The following is an 18,748-nucleotide window of genomic DNA, read 5'->3' as shown; positions in this document are numbered from 1 at the left end:
CTGTCTCTCTCTCTCTCTCTCTCTCTCTCTCTCTCTCTCTCTCTCTCTCTCTCTCTCTCTCTCTCTCTCTCTCTCTCTCTCTCTCTCTCTCTCTCTCTCTCTCTCTCTCTCTCTCTCTCTCTCTCTCTCTCTCTCTCTCTCTCTCTCTCTCTCTCTCTCTCTCTCTCCTCTCTCTCTCTCTCTCTCTCTCTCTCTCTCTCTCTCTCTCTCTCTCTCTCTCTCTCTCTCTCTCTCTCTCTCTCTCTCTCTCTCTCTCTCTCTCTCTCTCTCTCTCTCTCTCTCTCTCTCTCTCTCTCTCTCTCTCTCTCTCTCTCTCTCTCTCTCTCTCTCTCTCTCTCTCTCTCTCTCTCTCTCTCTCTCTCTCTCTCTCTCTCTCTCTCTCTCTCTCTCTCTCTCTCTCTCTCTCTCTCTCTCTCTCTCTCTCTCTCTCTCTCTCTCTCTCTCTCTCTCTCTCTCTCTCTCTCTCTCTCTCTCTCTCTCTCTCTCTCTCTCTCTCTCTCTCTCTCTCTCTCTCTCTCTCTCTCTCTCTCTCCTCTCTCTCTCTCTCTCTCTCTCTCTCTCTCTCTCTCTCTCTCTCTCTCTCTCTCTCTCTCTCTCTCTCTCTCTCTCTCTCTCTCTCTCTCTCTCTCTCTCTCTCTCTCTCTCTCTCTCTCTCTCTCTCTCTCTCTCTCTCTCTCTCTCTCTCTCTCTCTCTCTCTCTCTCTCTCTCTCTCTCTCTCTCTCTCTCTCTCTCTCTCTCTCTCTCTCTCTCTCTCTCTCTCTCTCTCTCTCTCTCTCTCTCTCTCTCTCTCTCTCTCTCTCTCTCTCTCTCTCTCTCTCTCTCTCTCTCTCTCTCTCTCTCTCTCTCTCTCTCTCTCTCTCTCTCTCTCCTCTCTCTCTCTCTCTCCTCTCTCTCTCCTCTCTCTCTCTCTTTTTTTTTTTTTTTTTTTTTTTTTTTTTTTTTAAACTAAGACTAGGATTCATAAGGGATGCCTAATAACATACCTACTGAAACTGCAAGCAAGAGCTGTTATCCTACCTCAGCTCATCTGAAGCCTACACCTAGAAACTCATTTATTACATAAGAGTATACTTTGAAACTAACACATTGGGAACTATCATATATTTATCTTATGTAAGCTAAGTTGAAACCTACTCCTAGATGCCCATTTATTTCATGAGCCTGGTATTATTTGCTTTAGAAGGAATAGCCTTTATTCATTAAAAAACATTAAGTAACAATCATATAAGGAAAAGGATGAGCTTGTAGCCAGCTGTGTGCCAGAGTCTTCATGTGAACAGTTGACCTGATCTCCCGTGTATCAATCTGTTGAGCGAACAAGTTCCAGATGCGAGTAAGTCTCGGAAGGAATGAACGCTGATGGAGTGATGTTCTTGAGAATGGCACTTCCAGCATGAGAGTGTTGAAGGTTGAGAGCCTAGTGTTACGAGTGGGAACTACTGGTACTCCACGGAGTTGGGCCAAGTGCGGAACTTTGAGAATATTGGCCTTGTACATAACAGTAAGACCAACAACGTCCCGACGGTGTTGCAGGCTCTGATGTTCAGACCGTTCCCACCAGACTTGGTCAAGACTAGAGATAAGCCTTCTAGCCCGTCTCTCCACTTTGTCCAACAGTCTGACGAAAGATGGGGGGCAGGCAATCCAGGAAAGGGGTGCATACTCAAGATGGGAGCGAACTTGAGCTTCATATAAGGTTTTGCATCCCTTGCTGTCAAGAAGATATGAGATGCGCCGTAGTGCTGTAAGTTTCCTGGCTACCTTTTTAGCTAGGTTTAGCACATGGCTCTTCATTGTCATTGAAGAGTCGAACTTCATTCCCAAGATGTCAAATTCTTCTGTGAACTCTAGGGATTTGCCACCCATTTGCAGTTCTGTCCGATTCGCCATGTGCAGTCTAGTTATCATCAGAGAGAGAGGTCTCTCTCTCTCTCTCTCTCTCTCTCTCTCTCTCTCTCTCTCTCTCTCTCTCTCTCTCTCTCTCTCTCTCTCTCTCTCTCTCTCTCTCTCTCTCTCTCTTACCCTCCCTCCCTCCCTCCCTCCCTCCCTCCCTCCCTCTCCCCCTCTCTCGCTCTCTCATCTCTTCTTGCTTGCTCTTCCCTTCATCCTGCCCCATTCCGGACATCCTGATAATACAATTATAGGCTCCCTCCCTCATCCTTCCTTCCCCAGGACAGGTGGGCGGCGGGATCTGCTCTCTCTCTCTCTCTTTCTCTCTCTCCCTTTCTCCCACTTTCTCTCTCTCCTTTTCTCTCTGTTTCTCCCGCTCACTCTCTCCCCCTCTCACTCCTTTTTTATTCTCCTCTTTTTCTTTCATTCCTTTTTCCCCATTATTCACGTAAATTATTGTTTATATTTTCATAAATAAATTCTCTCTCCAATTCTCCTCTCACTCTCTCTCTCTCTCTCTCTCTCTCTCTCTCTCTCTCTCTCTCTCTCTCTCTCTCTCTCTCTCTCTCTCTCTCTCTCTCTCTCTCTCTCTCTCTCTGTGTCTCTGTCTGTCTCTCTCTCTCTCTCTCTCTCTCTCTCTCTCTCTCTCTCTCTCTCTCTCTCTCTCTCTCTCTCTCTCTCTCTCTCTCTCTCTCTCTCTCTGTGTCTCTGTCTGTCTCTCTCTCTCTCTCTCTCTCTCTCTCTCTCTCTCTCTCTCTCTCTCTCTCTCTCTGTCTGTCTGTCTCTGTCTCTCTCTCTCTCTCTCTCTCTCTCTCTCTCTCTCTCTCTCTCTCTCTCTCTCTCCCTCTCCCTCCCTCCCTCCCCCTACGCTAGTTATATAAGTAATGAAAAGTCCCAGAGTTGATGTGTGGTGTAATTTTGCAGCCTTCTAACATTGTGGTCATTGAATGAAGACCTTTCGTGTATGTATGTGTAAAAAGTATATATGGAAGCTGATCAGAATTACATTTGACCTTTGTAAATGCACATTAATGACACTATGTAAAAGACACATGGAACACTTTATGTAGGGCATACGTAAATCTGTGTATCTATGTATTTACGAATGTAGGTTAGCTTAGCATTTTAAAAGCACCGAATCATCTTCTGTGGTTGATTGTTCAATAAATCCCTGAACTATATGTTTAACACATCTGCAGGCGACGAGTCACAATAACGTGGCTAAATTATGTTGACCAGACCACACACTAGAAGGTGAAGGGACGACGACGTTTCGGTCTGGACCATTCTCAAGTCGATTTCAGAATGGTCCAGGACGGACTGAAACGTCGTCGCCCCTTCACCTTCTAGTGTGTGGTCTGGTCATCAATTTAACACATCTCTAACCCTGTCCATGGAGGACAGAAGAAAATGTATATATTCTGGATAGCATTGTAAATGTGTGGCCACGTTTGTGGTAGGAAAAAAAACAGAACCCTCAACACCAGTAACACAACTGACTCACTAAACTAGAACGATTAACGTCAACCAGTTTTGAACACGAGCTCTTAACTTTGATACACTTTTAGGCCCAGAATACTTTGGAACAATTTTGTACAGAAATATCTATTTTTGGAGAGTAATGGTATTCCCAGGAACTGATCACTGAGATGGTACGAGACTGTCTAAAACCCAGAGGAAGGACCTGTGGCCAGCAGAAGTAGTCCGTTCTGATCACAGGAAGTTGGCTGCTTCGAGTCCCACATGTTCAAGGCTGCTGGGGCGTGACAGGAGGGCTCTGCCTCTCTGGGTAGCCCAGCCCCGTCGATTCGCTGATACAGCGACGGTTTTGCTCCTTGCAGGGTCTGCGTTTGATCCCCCGATGGTCCAAGTGTTGTTGTTTTTTTGGAGCCACCATTCCTTCCGTCATATCCTAAATCCCTGTCCACGCCTGCCTGTCAAGCTCTACATAGACACACATCTGTCTCAGTGCTGTCTAGATCACCTTACCGTCCTCTGTCTTCTTCACCAGGACCAGGGGTCAATCCTCACTGGTGTTAAGTCAATGCAAGTACTTACGAGTTCTCGTAAGTGTTTGCTTACGTGTACTTAAGTGGTTGAGGTTGGGAACTGCACAGTCTCTGGTAATTATTGTTGTGAAGAACCTCTTGGTGCTTCAGAGCTCATGAACTGTTTCATGTATGTACACAAAGCCGCCATGATCAAGGAAAGATGTACAGGCTTCGTCAGTGTATGGGGATAAATATAAGCTGTATCCACGCTACGAGTGTGGTTATCCAACTGCAGTTATCCATTTCTAATTACTTATTGTAGTTAATTATATTAAGACCGATGTTTTTTTTTCATCATAATTTTTCAAGTATATTAGGTTATTGGTATCCGTGAATGTGATTTCATATATATATATATATATATATATATATATATATATATATACATATATATATATATATATATATATATATATATATATATATATATATATATATATATATATAATATTATGTAATATGTGTGTACTCACCTAGTTGTGCTTGCGGGGGTTGTGCTCTGGCTCTTTGGTCCCGCCTCTCAACCGTCAATCAACAGGTGTACAGGTTCCTGAGCCTATTGGGCTCTATCATATCTACACTTGAAACTGTGTATGGAGTCAGCCTCCACCACATCACTTCCTAATGCATTCCATTTGTCAACCACTCTGACACTAAACAAGTTCTTTCTAATATCTCTGTGGCTCATTTGGGCACTCAGTTTCCACCTGTGTCCCCTAGTGCGTGTGCCCCTTGTGTTAAATAGCCTATCTTTATCAACCCTGTCGATTCCCTTGAGAATCTTGAATGTGGTGATCATGTCCCCCCTAACTCTTCTGTCTTCCAACGAAGTGAGGTTCAATTCCCGTAGTCTCTCCTCGTAGCTCATACCTCTCAGCTCGGGTACTAGTCTGGTGGCAAACCTTTGAACCTTTTCCAGTTTAGTCTTATGCTTGACTAGATATGGACTCCATGCTGGTGCCGCATACTCCAGGATTGGTCTGACATATGTGGTATATAATGTTCTAAAAGATACCTTACACAAGTTTCTAAAGGCCGTTCTTATGTTAGCCAACCTGGCATATGCTGCTGATGTTATCCTCTTGATATGAGCTTCAGGGGACAGGTCTGGCGTGATATCAACCCCCAGGTCTTTCTCTCTCTTTGACTCTTGAAGTATTTCATCTCCCAAGTGATACCTTGTATATGGTCTCTTGCTTCCTACCCCTATCTTCATTACATTACATTTGCTTGGGTTAAACACTAACATCCAATGTGTGTGTGTGTGTAAATCACGAAAATAAACACGTGATTAAAAATGTGACAGTATCAGACCACGGAGGAAAATTGAAACAGGAATTTTCTTAAGTACTTTCGTATATTAATACATCTTCAGAAGGAGTGGTTTTACAGGTCAAGTATTGGACATAAATAGGCAGGAGAGAATGGTGGAGTGAGGTGAGGTACAATAACAAATGAATGGGAATTAGGTGGACACAAATATGAGCCCACAACACGGATCTGTTGTGGGAGGCGCTTGTTTTATCTGTTGCTAATCTGGCTTATCTATATCATCTTATGAAGTTTGTGTGATAGATGTGTGTGTTGCATGTGTTCAAGCCCACTGTTGGCGTTTGTGTCGTGTCTTGTGCGCTCTGGCGCGCGCTCATGCTATCTCTCGTCTTCCTCTTCTAGTGGGTCACCTCACAACCTTGCCTCCTCCCCTCTCACCCCTCTCTATCTATTCCTCTCTCTTCCTCCCTCCCTCCCTCTCTCTCTCTCTCTCTCTCTCTCTCTCTCTCTCTCTCTCTCTCTCTCTCTCTCTCTCTCTCTCTCTCTCTCTCTCTCTCTCTCTCCCTCTCTCTCCTTCTCCCCTCTCCCCCTGAGCATCTTTAAAGGTCCCACCCCCACAAAGGAGAGGGATCAGTGGTATTTAAAGATGAGTGTCTTGGGCGGAACTGTGGTTGCCTGAGGCCACCGTCTTGTAACTGTGACTCTTCCTGCTAGTTAAAGGTCCTCTCTCCCTCTAGTGCTCTTCTGCTCTCACACTCCCTCCCTCCCTCTCTCTCTCTCTCTCGTTCTCTCTTGGTCTCCCACTCTCTCCCTCTCTCCTTCTCTCTTGGTCTTCCTCTCTCCCTATCCAAATAATTTATTTATTTATACACAAGGTACATTGGGTTGATTTAAATTATTAATTTCCCTGCTAAACTTGTACAAACACTAGTGCACAAGAGGAGCACCGCAAGGGTCAGGTCTGGCTTGGTTGTCTGGGGCGTGTGCCTGGGAACACCCACCGCATGGGTTCGAGCCCTCATCACGGATCTTACGGGTTTCTTGTATTATTATTATTATTATTATTATTATAACGAAGTGTCACTTCACACAAGGAGTGTGTACAAAAATACACCACCACCTTGATCTGTCTCGGGAATTTTTAGGGTAAATGGCCAATAAACGGTATCGGTAAGTATACACCGAACCTGTCCCCAGAGGCCCACATCAAAAGGATATCATCAGCGGCATATGCTAGGTTGGCCAACATAAGAACTGCCTTTAGAAACATGTGTAAGGAATCGTTCAGGACCCTGTATACCACTTATGTCAGACCAATCCTGGAGTATGCAGCTCCAGCCTGAAGTCCATACCTAGTTAAACACAAGACAAAATTAAATTTAAATTTTGTCCCGAGGGGCGAGTTTATAGGGCAGCGCCACTCATCCTGTGAGTGGACACACCGCCATAGTGACAGTATTGGGCAGCGCCACTCATCTTGTGAGTGGACACACCGCCATAGTGACAGTATTGGGCAGCGCCACTCATCTTGTGAGTAGACACACCGCCATAGTGACAGTATTGGGCAGCGCCACTCATCTTGTGAGTGAACATACCGCCATAGCAGCATGTACAACACTCCCCAATAGGAAGAAAATCCGCTGGGTTGTTCATCCTGTCACTTGTACCCAGACACAGCTGGGACTTGCTTAACTGTCTCAAGTGAACAGCTCCTCAAACAAGAAGATTAACATCTATCAACCCTTAAAAGCTTACGTTATCTTGCGGGTGCAAAATGGGGAAATCTTTTAAGAACAGTATAAATATTTGTCAAATAGTATTTTCCTAACTCAAACAATGTAGGGTTTATTATTCTACACATACTTCTGATGTCTCTCAGGTGTTCACATTCACGTAGATAGTGGTCAAGGCGGTGTCCATCACTCTAGTTAGAGAAGATTCAGCGGTATGCCAACAGGCTCGTCCTGGAACTGAGAGGAATGAGCTACGAGGAAAGGCTAAGGGAGCTGAACCTCACATCCCTGGAAAACAGAAGAGTAAGGGGAGACATGACAATAGATAGAGTTAGAAGAAGATTCAGAGGTATGCCAATAGACTAGTCTCATAATTGAGAGATGTGAGCTACTAGGAAAAGCTATGGGAGCTAAATCTGACGTCCCTGGAAGACACAAGGGGTAAGGGAGACATGATCTCACCTACAAAATTCTCAGGGGAATTGACAGGGTGGACAAAGACAAACTCTTCAGCACGGGGTGGAACACGAACACGGGGACACAGGTGGAAACTTAGTACCCAGATGAGCCACAGAGACGTTAGAAAGAATTTTTTCAGTGTCAGATTAGTTAATAATTGGAATGCATTAGGAAGTGATGTGGTGGAGGCTGACTCCATACACAGTTTCAAATGTAGATATGATACAGCCCAGTAGGCTCTGGAACCTGTACACCAGTTGATTGACAGTTGAGAGGCGGGACCAAAGAGCCAAAGCTCAATCCCGCAAGCACAATTAGGAGAGTACAATTAGGTGAGTACACACCTACACCCACCACACACACACCTACACCCACCCACCAAACACACACACCTACACCCACCCCCACAAACCTACACCAACAGGGTAAGGGGGGGGGGGATGTTCACACCTGCAGAAGCCCAACAAGAGGTGGCCAGGTCCACCCCAGGGAGGAGATGAGAGTGGGTGGTGATACCTGCTGGTGGTGGTGGTGGGAGATGGGGTCCTATAATGTGAGGCCGGACACAGCTGCCTCACACCCACCGGACGTCCTGCTCCTCCTGCTGCTGCTGCTGCTCCTGCTGGTGGTGCTCACCTGGCGGGGCTTTGGCTCTTTGGTCCCGCCTCTCAACTGTCAATCAACTGGTGTACAGATTCATGAGCCTACTGGGGTCTATCATATCTACATTTGAAACTGTGTATGGAGTCAGCCTCCACCACAACACTTCCTAATGCATTCCAATTATTAACTACTCTGACACTGAAAAAATTCTTTCTAATGTCTGTGTGGCTCATCTGGGTACTAAGTTTCCACCTGTGTCCCCGTGTTCGTGTTCCACCCCGTGCTGAAGAGTTTGTCTTTGTCCACCCTGTCAATTCCCCTGAGAATTTTGTAGGTGAGATCATGTCTCCCTTACCCCTTGTGTCTTCCAGGGACGTCAGATTTAGCTCCCATAGCTTTTCCTAGTAGCTCACATCTCTCAATTATGAGACTAGTCTATTGGCATACCTCTGAATCTTCTTCTAACTCTATCTATTGGTTAACTTGGTATGGACTCCAGGCCGGAGCTGCATACTCCAGGATTGGTCTGACATAAGTGGTACACAAGGTTCTAAATGATTCCTTACACAACTTTCTAAAGGCAGTTCTGCTGTTAGCCAGCCTCACATATGCCGCTGATCATGTGATGATCTCTGAATTTTCATGTGGTGAACATGTCTCCCCTAACTCTTCTATCCTCCAGCAACGTGAGGTTTAGTTTCCGTAGTCTCGCCTGGTAGCTGTGTGTGTATTCACCTAGTTGTATTCACCTAGTTGTGCTTGCGGGGGTTGAGCTCTGCTCTTTCGGCCAGCCTCTTAACTGTCAATCGGCTGTTATTATTACTACTAATTTTTTTCTCTCACACACACACACACACACACACACACACACACACACACGCACTCACGCACTCACGCGCACACGCGCACACGCGCACACGCGCGCACACACACACACACGTGCGCACACACACACGCACACACACAGCCTGGTGGATAGCCTCGTAGGGGGCCTCGTAGGGGCCTGGTGGATAGCACGCAGGACTCGTAATTCTGTGGCGCGGGTTCGATTCCCGCACGAGGCAGAAACAAATGGGCAAAGTTTCTTTCATCCTAAGTGCCCCTGTTACCTAGCAGTAAATAGGTACCTGGGAGTTAGTCAGCTGTCACGGGCTGCTTCCTGGGGTGTGTGGGGTGTGGGAAAAAAAAAAAAAAAAATAGTAGTTAGTAAACAGTTGATTGACAGTTGAGAGGCGGGCCGAAAGAGCAGAGCTCAACCCCCGCAAAAAACACAACTAGTAAACACACACACACGTAGTAGGCCGCCGCCGGTGGGGGAGAGACACGATTAGGGAAGTCCGCGGAAATTCGTTAATTTCTCGGAACATTGAAGGAGTATAGAGGCTAGACCATAGCATTTGGCCTCTCGCAGTGTGTAGCTAGCAGAGTGCAGCATAGCATAGTCATATCGCTAGCGATAGTGCGAAGAAACCAAAGTGGAGCTTTGATTGTGTTTGTTGGGTGGTGACTGTGATCAGTGGTACAGTAAATTTGTGAACTGTAACACAACAATACAGTGACTGACTCCAGAGCTTTGTGTAGATAGAGAAGAACCACCATCATCAATCTACTAGCACTTAGTGAATCACCAAGTGGGAGGCGACGACGGAGCACCATCGTCATCCATACATCGTCATTACTCATCTAGTTGTGTGAGCGGAAAGGCAGACTGGTATGTACCCCTCTGTGGTAAATTAATCAGGTGTACAGTGTGAGGTAAAATATTATCAAATTCTTGTTCAGGATAGCATATATATTTAAAATCTCAAAGTGGCTCATTTTGGGTAGAGATTAACGCTTACAGGAACTCGTGACACACGCACGCACACACGCCCACATACGTATGCACGCGCACACACGCATGCACACGCAAAAACTTACACACACATGCACACACAAACGTTCAGTCAGGGAAGAAAGGATTAACACCTTTTGTGGAAAGAGGTAAGACCCCACTATACTCCACCCCCTCTCTTACCCCCCCATCTGAACTGATCTGACCTGGTCGCCATCACCGCCCCCACCCCCAGTCCCCCGCATCCATTTACACCTTACACATACTCTCCCACTCTCTCTCTCTCCCTCTCCCCCTCCCCCTCCCTCCCTCCCTCCCTCTCCCCCTCCCCCTCCCTCCCTCCCTCTCCCCCTCCCCCTCCCTCCCTCCCTCTCCCCCTCCCCCTCCCTCCCTCCCTCCCTCCCTCCCTCCCACCCTCCCTCCTCTCTCTCTCTGTCTCTCCCTCCCTTCCTCTCTGTCTCTCTCTCTCTCTCTCTATCTCTCTCTCTCTCTCTCTCTCTCCCCCACCCCACTCTGCCCTTTTTACAAATCCTATCACGGCACAACTAGGAACAGGATCAAGCATGACAGCCAGAGGCAACAGGGGAATAGGGAAAAGTCCAGGTGACGAAATGAAGGAAATGTTCACCCAGTTTCTGGAGGACATCAAGAGTGAGATGCAGGGAATGATGCAGAAAATGAAGAATGAAATAAGCAACCTAAAAAGAGAGCTGACAGCAAAGGAAAAGATTAGAGCCCTCAAAGAGAACAGTATCAATGCTGAGACTCAGATAACCACCCAGGGAGAAGGTGGTAATAGCATTTTGAAAGAGAATGCCACAATAAAAGCAACATTTGCAGAAATGCTAAAAAACAACAACTCTGAAGTAATGTCTGCAGTGATGGAGGTAGCCATGAAAGCAGCCTCCTCACAGGAAGCGGCACGCTCCACTAGTCAGCTGCTGGAAAGGAAAAGATCAGTGGTAGCTGTGGGTATAAAGAGCAGGAAGGCTCTAATAGGAAAGAGTGGAATGATAAGGACAAAGCGGCAGTGAATAAAATACTGAAGACACTAGACATGGAAGGGATTGAGCATAGCATTGAGAAGGTTTTTAGGTTAGGCAGGTACAAAAAAGACCGAGACCGTGTGATAAAGATAGTGTTTGCAAACGAGAACACAAAGGAGACGATTCTAACAAAGAAAAGCCACCTGCAACATGTGGGAGATTTAAAAAACTATTCCTCCAGAGGGACATGACAAGGGAGGAGAGGGCCATGGCGACAGAAGCAAGGAAGAAGCGCAGGGTGAGAGGGGAAAACCAGGAAACCACAGCTCCCAACACATCACCCCCAGAGGTGAGGCGAAAACCCACAACCAGCTACCCAGTAACACCAGCGGGGAGGGCAACCCCCACCACCCTCCTCTGCATAGAAAACCTCCCTTTCCTTTCTGTCTTCCCTCCCCTTTCACACCATACCCTCCCTGTCCCTCCCCCCTTCACTTCACCCCCCACCCCCTCATCCCAGTATCCTCTGCAAGCCTGGTATCTACCTCACAAATCCTCCCACCCATTGCACAGCTTCCTCCACCAGCAGAACACTCACATAGGAGGAGATTTGAGAAGGGACAGAAGAAAGTGATCCTCATGGCAATGTACACTAACATAGATGGAATTACAAATAAAGCAAATGAACTTGGAGAATGGGTACTAGAGGAAAACCCAGACATAATGGCTCTCACAGAAACAAAGCTAACGAAAACCATAACAAATGCAGTGTTCCCACAGGACTATTATGTTATGAGGAAAGAGAGAGAAGGAAGAGGTGGTGGTGGTGTAGCCCTGCTGGTAAGAAAAGGCAGGGATTTTGAGGATGGTTGTTCAGGGATGTGAAGGTTTCAGTGACTACATAATAGGTACAATAACAACTGGAGGGCAAAAAATTATAGTCGTAGTCATATATAATCCATCACCAAATGACAGAAGACCCAGACAGGAATATGGTAGAAACAACATGGGCACCATTAACATAATAGAGAGAGCAGCTTCTGTTGCTACCCGCCAAACACACACCGAAATTACGACGTTGCTGCAACGTTCGAACAAGTTGAAACACCTCCTAACCAGTTATAACAACCAATATAGCAAGTTGTAACAACGTTCTAACACGTCATAAACACGTTAAGCCAAGATGTAACAACTTTATTACACGTTGTAACAAGCGGAAAATAGAGACAGTTACGGTTTGTGTTTCCAGGGTAGCAGGAATGGATCTGGACTACTAATCATGGGAGACTTCAACCATGGGAAGATAGATTGGGAGAACAGATACCCGCGTGGAGGACCAGAAACATGGAGAGCTAAGCTGCTGCACGTGGCAACAAGAAACTTTCTAAGCCAGCACATCAAGGAACCAACAAGAATGAGAGAAGATGAACCAGCAATACTTGATCTGATATTTACCCTAAATGAGTGGGATATAAGGGAAGTCAAGATGGAAGCACCCTTGGGAATGAGTGATCACAGTGTATTGAACTTTGAGTACCTGGTAGAGCTAGGAATTATCTCCCCCAAAAAAGAACTACGAAACAAAAGGCTGGCATACCGAAAGGGAAGTTATGAGGAGATGAGAAGCTTCCTAAGGGAAATACCTTGGGACACAGACCTCAGAGCTAAGTCTGTACAAGATATGATGGACTATGTCACCCAAAAGTGTCAGGAGGCAGTAAGCAGATACAACCCGGCCCAAAAGGAAAAATCCGAGAAGCAAAAGAAGAATCCATGGTATAATAGGGCATGTATGGAAGCAAAGAAACTGAACAAAAGGGCGTGGAGGAACTTCCAGAATAACAGAACACCAGAAAGCAGAGAGAGATACCAGAGAACCAGGAATGAGTATGTCAGGGGTGAGAAGAGAAGCAGAGAAAAGTTATGAAAATGATATAGCAATCAAAGCCAAGACCGAACCAAAGCTACTCCACAGTCACATCAGAAGGAAAACAACAGTGAAAGAACAGGTAGTGAAACTTAGAACAGGCGAGGACAGGTATACAGAGAATGACAAAGAGGTGTGTGATGAACTCAACAAGAGGTTCCAGGAGGTCTTCACAACAGAACAAGGTGAGGTCACTGTGCTAGGAGAAGGGAAGTAAACCAGGCGGCCTTGGAAGAGTTCAGTACAACCTTGGAACAGTACCGCATAAGAGGCTGATACATAAGCTGGAGAGACAGGCAGGTGTTGCTGGTAAGGTGCTCCAGTGGATAAGGGAGTACCCTTATACCCTGCAATAGGAAGCAGAGAGTTACGGTGAGGGGCGAGAACTTCGATTGGCTTCGATTGGCGTCGATTGGCGTGAAGTCACCAGTGGAGTCCCACAGGGCTCTGTACTCACTCCTATCTTGTTTCTGATATATGTAAAGGATCTCCCGGAGGGTATAGATTCATTTCTCTCAATGTTTGCGGACGATGCCAAAATTATGAGAAGGATTCAGACAGAAGAAAACTGAGGCTTCAAGAAGACCTAGACAAGCTGAAGGAATGGTCGAACAAATGGTTGTTAGAGGTTTAACCCAACCAAATGTAATGTAATGAAGATAGGTGTAGGGAGCAAGAGGCCAGTTACAAGGTATCATCTGGGAAAGGAAATTCTTCAGGAGTCTGAGAAAGAAAAAGACTTGGGGGTTGATATCATGCCAGACCTGTCTCCTGCAGCCCATATCAAGAGGATAACATCAGCGGCATATGCCAGGCTGGCCAACATACGAACGGCATTCAGAAACTTGTGTAAAGAGTCATTCAGAATTTTGTATACCACATGTGTCAGGCCAATCCTGGAGTATGCAGCCCCAGCATGGAGTCCATATCTAGTAAAGGATAAGACTAAACTGGAAAAGGTTCAAAGGTTTGCCACCAGACTAGTACCCGAGCTGAGAGGTATGAGCTACGAGGAGAGACTACGGGAATTAAACCTCACTTCCTTGGAAGACAGAGTTAGGGGGGACATGATCACCACATTCAAGATTCTCAAGGGAATCGATAGGGTAGATAAAGACAGGCTATTTAACACAAGGGGCACACGCACTAGGGGACAAAGGCTGAAACTGAGTGCCCAAATGAGCCACAGAGATATTAGAAAGAATTTTTTAGTGTCAAGAGTAGTTGACAAATGGAATGCATTAGGAAGTGATGTGGTGGAGGCTGACTCCATACACAGTTTCAAGTGTAGATATGATAGAGCCCAGTAGGCTCAGGAGCCTGTAAACCTGTTTATTGACGGTTGAGAGGCGGGACCAAAGAGCCAGAGCTCAACCCTAGCAAGCACAATTAAGTGAGTACACAAACTGTGTGTGTGTGTGTATACTCACCTAATTGTACTAACCTAATTGTGCTTGCGGGAGTTGAGCTTTGTGTATCACCCATGACCCCCCCCCCATAGAGTTCTTACCCAGGGAAGCCTTCTCCAAGAGGTCAGCCCAGATGACCTCTGGATTATCTTGTATGTTGATTAAAACATTCCTGGGTTAGTCTTAGTCAGCATAGTTTCAAGTATGTAATATTTCATGATACTCTTGTCAAACATTGCAATGGAATTAGACCCCAGATTCTTATGTGTAAACATCCATGGATCTCCCCCTTTTAGCCAGGTCAGAGGTCAGTCACACCCGTAATTAATAATTCCCCTCCTTGAACAGTTGTATGGCGAATGTCAAACAAACTTAATGGGAAAATTCTTACTATTTGTAACACCAGTATTTGTAACACCACTAATAATGTAACACTACTAAAGTTGTACACTAAATATTGTATCCAAGACTATATCCATTCGAGCACCTTCCCTTTTACCCCTGCCTGTTGCTCCAACATTTTTAACAGCCTTTTATGGGGTACTGTGTCAAAGGCTTTCTGGTAGTCCAGGAAAATGCAGTCGGCCCACCCTTCCCTTTCCTGCCTAATTTTTGTTGCCTTCTTGAGGTTATCTTGAGATGATTTTGGGGCTTTTTAGTGTCCCCGCGGCCTGGTCCTCGACCAGGCCTCCACCCCCAGGAAGCAGCCCGTGACAGCTGACTAACACCCAGGTACCAATTTTACTGCTAGGTAACTGGGGCATAGGGTGAAAGAAACTCTGCCCATTGTTTCTCGCCAGCGCCTGGGATCGAACCCAGGACCACAGGATCACAAGTCCAGCATGCTGTCCGCTTGGCCGACCGGCTCACTCGCTCGGCCGACCGGCCTCCCTCCGTACTCCCCCTGTCTGGTCATAGAATTCTATTAAACCTATGAGGCACGATTTACCATCTCTGAACCCATGTTGGTGGTGCGTTACAAAGTTATTTCCCTCCAGATGCTCTACGAGCCTTTTCCTCACGATCTTCTCCATCACCTTGCATGGTATACAAGTTAGGGAAACTGGCCTGTAGTTCAGTGCCTCTTGCCTGTCACCCTTCTTGTATATTGGGACAATGTTGGCTGTCTTCCAACTTTCTGGTAGGTCTCCTGTTTCCAGTGACCTGTTATACACCATAGAGAGTGGCACACTTAGTGCTTCTGCACCTTCCTTTAGTATCTGTGGTGTGTTTCTGTCAGGCGTGTCTCATCACATGAGACCAGAAGACATGGCAGGATGTGCAGAATACCCCCGTTGAAAAGCAGAGGTGCAACTGGTACTCTGAGAGAGAACTCTATCAACATCAGAGGTCCCGAGACTGTTCAACACGCTTCCACTACACATAAGGGGCATAACTGGCAGACCCCTCATAGTGTTCAAGAGAGAACTGGATAAGCACCTCCAAAGGATACCTGGTCAACCAGGCTGTGACTCATACGTCAGGCTGCGAGCAGCCGTGTCTAACAGCCTGGTTGATCAGTCCAGCAACCAGGAGGCCTGGTTGACGACCGGGCCGCAGGGACGCTAAGCCCCGGAAGCACCTCAAGGTAACCTCAAGGTAAGGCCCAACAGCCTTTGTCACTTCCAGCTCCAGCAGACACCTTTTAACCTCATCACTGATGAGGTCAAATTCTTACAAGGTTGCTTGGTTTGCCTCCTCCTCATTTAGTGCAGGGCCTTCTCCTTGTTCTATTGTGAAGACCTCCTGGAATCTCTTGTTAAGTTCTTTACACGCCTCCTTGTCATTCTCTGTGTATATGTTCTCCCCTTTCTTCAATTTCATCACTTGTTCCTTCACTGCTGTTTTCCTCCTGATGTGGCTGTGGAGCAGCTTTGGTTGGGTCTTGGCCTTACTCGCGATGTCATTTTCAAACTGTCTCTCTGCTTCCCTCCTCACTCTGAGGTACTCATTTCTGGCCCTCTGGTATCTCTCCCTGCTCTCTGGTGTTCTGTTATTTCTGTAGTTTCTCCATGTGTGTGTGTGTGTGTGTGTGTGTGTGTGTGTGTGTGTGTGTGTGTGTGTGTGTGTGTGTGTGTGTGTGTGTGTGTGTGTGTGAAGGGGTGAAAGGGGCTGTGAACAAGAGTATAGAAGTTGTCAAGGCAAGGAAGTTGACTGAGGGAGTCGACTGGCGTGAGGTAGTGTAACGGGGGGGGGGGATGATCGTATGGTAGTAGTGAATGTCAAGTAAAGCAAAGTAAAGGTAGAAGGAGGGATGGGTAGAGAGGGGATGGGTGGATAGAACATGGGAGAGGTTGAGGCAGGGACTGAGGTGGAGAAGAGGCGAGCGGGAATAGAAAACGGGAAGGGAACGGGAAGAGGGGAGGCAGGAGGGAGAGAATGGAGGAGGAGGAGTAGAGTGGTGTAAGAGGAATAAGAAGAAAGGGGAGAGTGGACAAGACTGTTCTATCTATACTCTATGATGTTATACTATACTGATATACTAAGATGTTCTGATGTTTGCTGCCACCACCTGTCATTGAATCTAACTTCACTTCCACTTAAACAATGCGACAGGAACACTGCTTAATTTAGTTATCTCTCACGTGTTCATCAAGATATCTCTCTAGCCTTAACTCTTACTTGTGGGGACATTGATTCAAAAAGAGGACTGAACAAAAGTCAAGTTTGTTATTCTACACATAGATGTTTATTACCAAATTATTTCATTAATTTCCAGCAATTGATATTTAACACTTTGACATTCTATTATTTAACACAATATTGACCAAATTAAAAGGGGAGGGGGATCACCCACTCCATACACGCCCACTCCATACACGCCCACACCATACACGCCCACACCATACACGCCCACACTATACACGCCCACACCATACATGGCTAAATGGTTCAGCTCGTCACCACTAAGACACCCAATCAAGACACTGCATTACTGACAGTCTTACCTCACAACTCAGACGGATACACCCTGAGGGTGCCTGGAGTGTCACCCGTCAGGGTGAGGAAGACTGGCCGGTCACCCTCTCTCTCTGTAAGGCGGTCGCTAACTGAATCTCCCAGCCATCCCCAACGTGGGGAAAGCTGTGTACTCTCTTCCTCATGCCCAAATAAGGCCTGAGAAGCAAAACTAACCCTTATAGGACCCAGGCGGGTCCTGCAGTACACAAGGCTCTGTTCAATAGTACTCAGCACAAGCCAGCCCACTCCTCCACTACCGCAGCCTCCTCACCAACACACACAAGTACAACTCACAATTATACATGAAAGAGTGCAAAATACTTGCACTGTTACAGTAGCACTGTGTTGCCCACCAATACCCGGGGGTGACCATACCTGGGGGAAGGCAGCCCCAAGGAAAGAGGGATACCTCACATTAGGGAATAAAGTGGTAATCCCTTCACACCATTCAACTACTTACACTTAACGTGGCAATACAAATGTATTAACATGTATAATTATAGTGGTCGGTCAGCGCCTTTGGAAGATCTATTAAGATAACATGTTTGTGCTGACACCAGAGGCTCTTGTAGTGCCTCTATGGTCACCTTTGTACCCTTCATTAGTGAACTAACATAACAATACAGCACCAAGCCACCAGGGTGTAGCACACCATCGTTATGTTAGAACGATTACTCCAAGATGAGACGCCCCGTTCACACAGCTGGTGGGCCAAGATGAGACTCCCCACTCCCACAGCTGGTGGCCCAAGATGAGACGCCCCACTCCCACAGCTAGTGGCCCAAGATAAGACGCCCCACTCCCACAGCTGGTGGGTCAAGATGAGACGCCCCACTCCCACAGCTGGTGGCCCAAGATGAGACGCCCCACTCCCACAGCTGGTTGGCCAAGATGAGACGCCCCACTCCCACAGCTGGTGGCCTAAGATGAGACGCCTCACTCCCACAGCTGGTGGCCCAAGATGAGACGCCCCGCTCCCACAGCTGGTGGCTCAAGATGAGACGCCCCACTCCCACAGCTGGTGGCCTAAGATGAGACGCCCCACTCCCACAGCTGGTGGCCCAAGATGAGAAGCCCCACTCCCACAGCTGGTGGGCCAAGATGAGACGCCCCACTCCCACAGCTGGTGGCCCAAGATAAGACGCCCCGCTCCCACAGCTGGTGGCTCAAGATGAGACGCCCCACTCCCACAGCTGGTGGCCTAAGATGAGACGCCCCACTCCCACAGCTGGTGGCCCAAGATGAGAAGCCCCACTCCCACAGCTGGTGGCCCAAGATGAGACGCCCCACTCCCACAGCTGGTGGCCCAAGATGAGACGCCCCACTCCCACAGCTGGTGGCCCAAGATGAGACGCCCCACACCCTCACCCCCATACAACAGGAGGAAAAAAATGTTCACAGTGACTCCTAATGACTCTAATTATCGTCCGTGTCTCCTGCTTGCCCACAAGCCCAGCGGTAGCCAGGGGTGCCCTAGAGCCCCAGGTGTACTCAAGAGCTCCAGGGATGCCCAGGTGTGGCCATACCCCAGGGGTGCCCTCGTGCCCCAGGTGTGGCCATACCCCAGGGGTGCCCTCGTGCCCCAGGTGTGGCCATACCCCAGGGGTGCCCTCGTGCCCCAG

Source organism: Procambarus clarkii, chromosome 40, assembly GCF_040958095.1.
Source record: "Procambarus clarkii isolate CNS0578487 chromosome 40, FALCON_Pclarkii_2.0, whole genome shotgun sequence".
Lineage (NCBI taxonomy): Eukaryota > Metazoa > Arthropoda > Malacostraca > Decapoda > Cambaridae > Procambarus > Procambarus clarkii.
Note: the sequence above shows the minus strand (reverse complement) of the source record.